General features: G+C 43.6%; 1 protein-coding gene and 1 pseudogene across 1 annotated transcript in view; one reads left to right on the plus strand and one right to left on the minus strand.

Annotated features, from left to right (window-relative positions):
• LOC135212801 (protein phosphatase 1B-like) overlaps positions 1-3122 on the minus strand; it is a 45237-nt pseudogene extending 42115 nt beyond the window's left edge.
• The window catches only part of LOC135212595 (protein phosphatase 1B-like), a gene marked incomplete in the record, with an annotated part of 159091 nt that overhangs the window by 132562 nt on the left and 20529 nt on the right, over positions 1-6000 (plus strand).

The raw sequence follows: 6000 nt of genomic DNA on the forward strand, positions 1-6000 counted from the left end.
TATTTGGTTGAGGAAATGTGGAATAGATTGTTTGGGTTCTACAGTTGCTTGTTCTTGATGCTAAAGGCTACAGGTGGTAGATGCCCAATAATTGACCTCGGATATCTAAACAAGAATCTGCTTCAAACCCCTTAATGATGGAGATAGAGTTTATATGGCTCTCCATCAGTAAGAGAGAGACTGGTATATTTTGATCTGGACAAGTCATAATTTCATGACCATGTACCCCATCATCAAGGTAATACCTTATTATTTGTGTGGACAGGAAAGGATTTCAGTTTTTACATCCTTTGGGCTTGAGATGGCTTTGCAAGTCTTCTAATGGTCTTTGGCAGTTTTGGCAACATGGTTGCATATTTGTCTGTTGTAAGGTTTTGGAGTATAGTATAGTAGCATTTGGACCTTATGCACAAATTATGTCAAGACTTGTATCTTTATCTCGACTGAGAAGTTAGGCCTGGTTCCTTAGACAAGAGTTATAAACTTGTGAATGGGGGACGGCTTTTGTCAGATTTACAGAGGACCAGATCAGGAGATTGATGTATTCCATCTGACTGTTTCAGCAACACACTGACCCTCTTGGTTAAGTTGTGGTAATCACTGATCAGTCATTTTTCTTTTTTGAATTTGGTCGTACACAATCACTACAGGATTGAGGGCTTTCCTACGTCAGTTGTCAGAGTCATTTATTACTGTTACTTCGTTATAATCACCCTGTCATCCTTGAAGGTTCTCAAGTATTTTCACTGGTAACGAAGGCCTAGTCACCTCTCAGTGGAAGTACTCTAGGTTTCCTTCTCTAGAGATTTTAACACTCATGAACACATCCAATCATGAATGAAGAGAGTACTGTTTTCTAGATTAGCTCAACATGTACATGGTTTGTGTAGGAAGGGATTAGCACATCACCCACCTCCATTTGAAAGCTATCTTCTTAAGCCACTGAGCATTTGCCTTATCATTAAAATGAAAAGTAATTGATGTAAGGATGAACTGCTTAACATTTGATTACTGAAGAAATCGTGATGGTACATGGTCAGAGCCTGTGCAAGTTTTGCCTTAAGAGTAGCCTTGAGATCTGGAGCTTAGATGTTAGGATGGTCTAAAGATCTGTAATGGATTCTTCCATCTTGAAAGAAGCTTCTCAAGCAGTCTCAGTTCATGGTGTTTCTCAATAACTTCAGTAAGAGTTGTTGAAAACGTAGACCAGTAGTAACTATTAGTCCAGTTGAGCCAATTTTTAGATTGGTGCAGTGATGGATAGGTACAAGGAATTGCCACTTGGAGACATTCTCTCAGCAGAGGAAGTGATGTCAGTCTTCAACCGAGTCCCCAGTTCCAGGGTAAAAGTGAAGCTGTAGCAGTCATTTCCTTAATTATTAACATAAAGCTTTCAAGATGAGTCTGCAACAACTCGCTTACAGTAAAGAAGCTGAGAAGGATAGCTACCTGGTATCTGTGGACAGCTAGGATATGCATTTACATGGCTTACTGCATCCAACATAGAGGAGCACTGTTGTGTTTCTGAGAAGGAAGATATTTTAGCACTGTTCTTTGTTTTTCAGTCCGTAATCTTCCTTGCTAGTCCTCACATTTTACACTTTCTTTAGCATTTGTTGCATGCCCTTGTTGGCAGATGTACTCACTTGCATTCAAGACTAACAGCATGCAGGAAAAATTTTACATGACGGGAGAAGTGGGGGAGTCCTCATCTTCTGTCTTCTCTTCTGCCATTTGTGAATTGGTTTATACCAAAATTGCAATTCAGGCATTATATGAATAAAAAGTCAGGCATAATAAGAATAAAAAGGTCACAATGTAGTTTATTTTTGAGAAAAAAATCTAATTTTTTCACACAAACTTATCAGTCATATATTAGCTGTTTTGCATTCTAAACTACACACAGAAAAAAGGGTGGTTGGTTCTACTGATGATTCTAGGTAGCACATGTATGAACAATTCCCCTTCTGGATGGTATGCAAATGACTATGGGTTTAGGGACATTCAAGTGTATAAATGTGGGCCTTATGATTAATGGGTCTATATTACACATAAGCATTTTTTTTAAACCCATCACAAGATTCTGTACTTCGTGTAACTGGTGTCCAGTGCAGAATCCAAAAGCTAGCAGTAAAACACTGGCAAATCCTGTAAAAATTTGCTCCACATCTCTTTTCATGCTTGGACTTCACCTTACCTGGGGCTATGAATTTTTAGCTCTTGACCAAACTTAGTCATGTGTTGCAGATTATTAAAACTACAGATGTAGAAGCGGTTTATTTTGGGGGAGTGGAAGGAGTGTTTAACTGTACTCTTCCTTTTTCTTGTCTTATGCCAAAATTTTCCCATACTGACCAAGAGTACAGTACTACTCAGTATTGCATAAAGGTATATGTTTGGTTGTTACTGGGAAGGAGATAACCATGTTGCAGGATTTCCATCTCCCAATGTAGGCTTAGATGCCTTTCCAGGCTTCCCCCTTTCCCTGCAGGCAAATAAGTATCAGAGGGATTGGCATAAAAGAAAAATTTTGGTCTTTGCTTCTTTCATTACCTCTGACTTGGAGAGAGTTCTTGCTCCTGAGTGAAAGGGTGCTTGGGACTTATGGTGGGGGATTTGCAGGTTGAGTATGGTAAGAGGACACCTCTGCTGAAGGACATTTTTATACCAATGATGAGCTGTGACTCTCGACCTCTGGTTGGAAGCCTTTGACTTAAAAATGACAAATTTGTAACTAATTTGTATTTATTCATATACGAAACAAACCTTCGGTCTTAACATTAGGATTTACTTGCGCCAAGCTGGAAACCGGTAGGATTAAATTAAACTTGTGTGATCCAGGGACTATTGGCATTTATACCAGGTTACGGGGCACGTATACCCAGAATGCCCTCGGCGTCGTGTGACCGACCTGCCAGTTATCTTTCTACCGCCTTTAAGATAGGACGTGTTCTCTGTCTATCTGTTTAAAGCCGGTTTTAGTTTGCCTGTTTTTTATCCATTTCAATTTCATTTTTCTTATTAATTCTCTTTGTCTGAGTGTGCTCAGTGTGGTATGAGCTGTAAGAGTGTGTAAGTGGAGAGATGGAGTGTTTTGCATCGCCGTCAGGATCTTCTTCCATTTCGAAGACGAGACAAAGGAAATGCCCTGGAGTCAGTAGCTTTCCTTGTTCAAGATTCCTAACTTCGGTGTCGACGGATCCTCATCCAACGTGTAGTAGGTGCAGGGAAAATGTATGTACAATTACTAATCCTTGTTCTGTTTGTCGTGGTTGGTCGGTGGAACAGTGGAGGAAGTTTTATGACAAAGGCCAGTACAAAAGAAAGGAGTCGACGCCATCTTTGGGTGACCAAGCGTTGTCGGCTTCTTTTGTGTCGGCAATACACCAGACTGCTCCATATGTTTCGCCACCGGCCTTTGATTTGTCCCATACCCCTTCAGTGTCTCCTAGTGGTTCGTTTTCGGGAAAACCAGGAGGGGTTTTGGGTAATTTGATGCATAATATTTACGCTCCTTTGTTCCCAGCAGCGAGGGGGGGAGCATCACCATCTTTGTTCCAGGTGCCGGCTCCTGATTCAAACAGGATGGAGGGTACATGGGTGGCGTTAGGCCTTCCAGGCATACCAACCTTGGAAGGTTTGCTGTCGCATTATATGGCGTCACGGTTCCAGCAGAATCCGGCAGCGCTGAATATTCCTCATCCCCCGGGTTTGCACTTTATGGGAAATAATGTCGCGGCTACGCCAACAACTTCTTTGGTTATGGCGATGCAGAACGTTGGGGGTGGTTTTGCTGCAAACGCAGGGATGCCAGCAGCAGCAGCCCAATCTCTACCTACAAGATTGGTGACGTCACAACCGACGTCACACACCGACATGGTATCCGTATCCTTCTAACTCAGCGTCATCACTAAGTTCGATGACATCACAGCATGTACCAGTCAAGCGTTGGAGGATACTGGATTTTGAAACTGTTTCTCGGGCCAAGAGGAGAAGAGTGAATTCTTCTTCTTCTTTGGGCCAGTCACATCCCAGTCAGCAAGAAAGGCAGGAAGTCAGTGGCTGGTAAGCTCAAAGCTAGTGGACGAAGTCGCTTACAAGAGTCCAAATGAGCGAGTGAGTCGGCGGCCGATGGAATAATGGCTGACGCGGAGTTGCCAGTAGAGACTATAAAGAGTCAAAGAAAATCTAGAGTGTCGTTGGCAAAAAGTGCAGCAAAGGATAGATAGAGCACAGATACCAGTTTCGCCTGTAAGACCGTTTAAAATACGGAGGAAAGATGATAAGGCTCCTATTAAGGGGTCGAAAAATAGCAAGTTGGCAACCTTGTCTGATACGTTGGTGTAAGGCGTTGTTCGCCTAAATGAACGATCAAGGCCTAATTCTCCGACGGTCGTTGGAGATGATACTAATCGTCATGAAAAGGAAGTGAACTCGGTTATGAGATATAGGCGAGATTCTCGCTCTAGATCCGCAAGCAGAGAAGCAGTGAGCCGGTCTTGTTCTCCTGCTGACTGTTCGGGATCGAGCCGTCGGCAGTCAGCGGAGATCAAAGAAGCCGCGGCCATAGGTGCAGACGGCCACGAAGCACCCAGACGGTTGTCAGGGGATAGGAGTGAGATAGTGTCTCCCGTGGCAGAGCACAGTACGCTAGAACCGGAGGAAGGAGAGAACCAAGAGTTTCTGGCTTCGTATGCCGAGGTGATTGATTTGATTTGTCAATTCAATAACCTTTCGGAGAGAACTGAAACACCTGCCAGCATGCTTCCTCTGGGGATTGACATGGCGTTTGGTGCAAAAAAGGATACCAAGGTGTCGTATGAATTGCCTTATTCAAATCATGCAGAGTCCGTTTTACAACACGTAAACGCACGAATTGCGGGAAGGGATAATTCCTTAAGATCGAATAGATCGTTTAAGTTTATCCCCCCTCCAATGATGAAACATAAAAAACATTATATGACACCGACGGTTCCTTTACTGGCTAGACAAATTAACACAAATGTGGTAAGGTTAAGGCCTGGATTAACCTTAGATCAAGTGAAAATGGAATGCCCTTCGATGACTTGCCAAGAGGCTGCTACATTAGAAGTGACAGCTGCTTCTGTCTTTCAGACTGCTTCTTGGTTGGGTCTTTGGTCGACAGCAGTTGCAAAGATTGCATCCTCAGAAGTGACGAGGAAGGCAGTGGAAGAATCAATGTTCATTAGATTGCTACAATCAGGTGCCAAAGCAATTGCGTACTTGACAAATTCAAGGCCCAATGTTTGGGTAAATATCCTTTTAATGAGGAGGGATTCAGCTTTGGCCAGGCTAAGTCGCACTGTTGATTTGGATTCCCTGCTAGCAGTGAGGAATGGGAATATCTTAGAGTCGCAATTGCTGTTACCAGAGGCCATAGATAGGAGAAGGATGGACACTTAACGATAGGTTGGTACAGCAGGCAGTCAGGAAAACATTAGCAGTCAGGCTAATCCTATGGAAGTAAGGCAACAACAAATACCTCAGAAGAAGCCAGTGAGGCATAATATCCCTAATAGGGCAACAAGGCCCTCTTCCCCAAAGAAATTGACTCATCGGCCCTTTCACAATATAAATAACAGAAGAAGGGGGATTAGGGGAAGAGGAACGGGCTTGGGAGACGATAGGAAAGGCAAGGGGGGCCGCCTCTCATCTTCGGCCACACCAGTGGGGGGTTGCCTGGCAAATCACTGGAAGGTGTGGCAGGAACTGGGAGCAGAGCAGTGGGTGGTGGAGGTTCTCAAGAGTCGGGTATTTGATTCCGTTCGAAGTATCCCCACCCCTGACAGAACAGCCATTGCTTCACCTCGCTTATGCTCAAGAACCTCGGAAGGCTTTTATTCTGCAAGAGGAAGTGAAGAAGATGATGGAAAAAGGGGCTGTGGAACAAGTATCCATGCCATCAAAGGGGTTTTACAGCAGGATTTTCCTGATACCCAAAGCCAATGGGGACTGGAGGACAGTAATAGACCTGTCAAC

Source organism: Macrobrachium nipponense, chromosome 41, assembly GCF_015104395.2.
Source record: "Macrobrachium nipponense isolate FS-2020 chromosome 41, ASM1510439v2, whole genome shotgun sequence".
In the NCBI taxonomy this organism is placed as follows: domain Eukaryota; kingdom Metazoa; phylum Arthropoda; class Malacostraca; order Decapoda; family Palaemonidae; genus Macrobrachium; species Macrobrachium nipponense.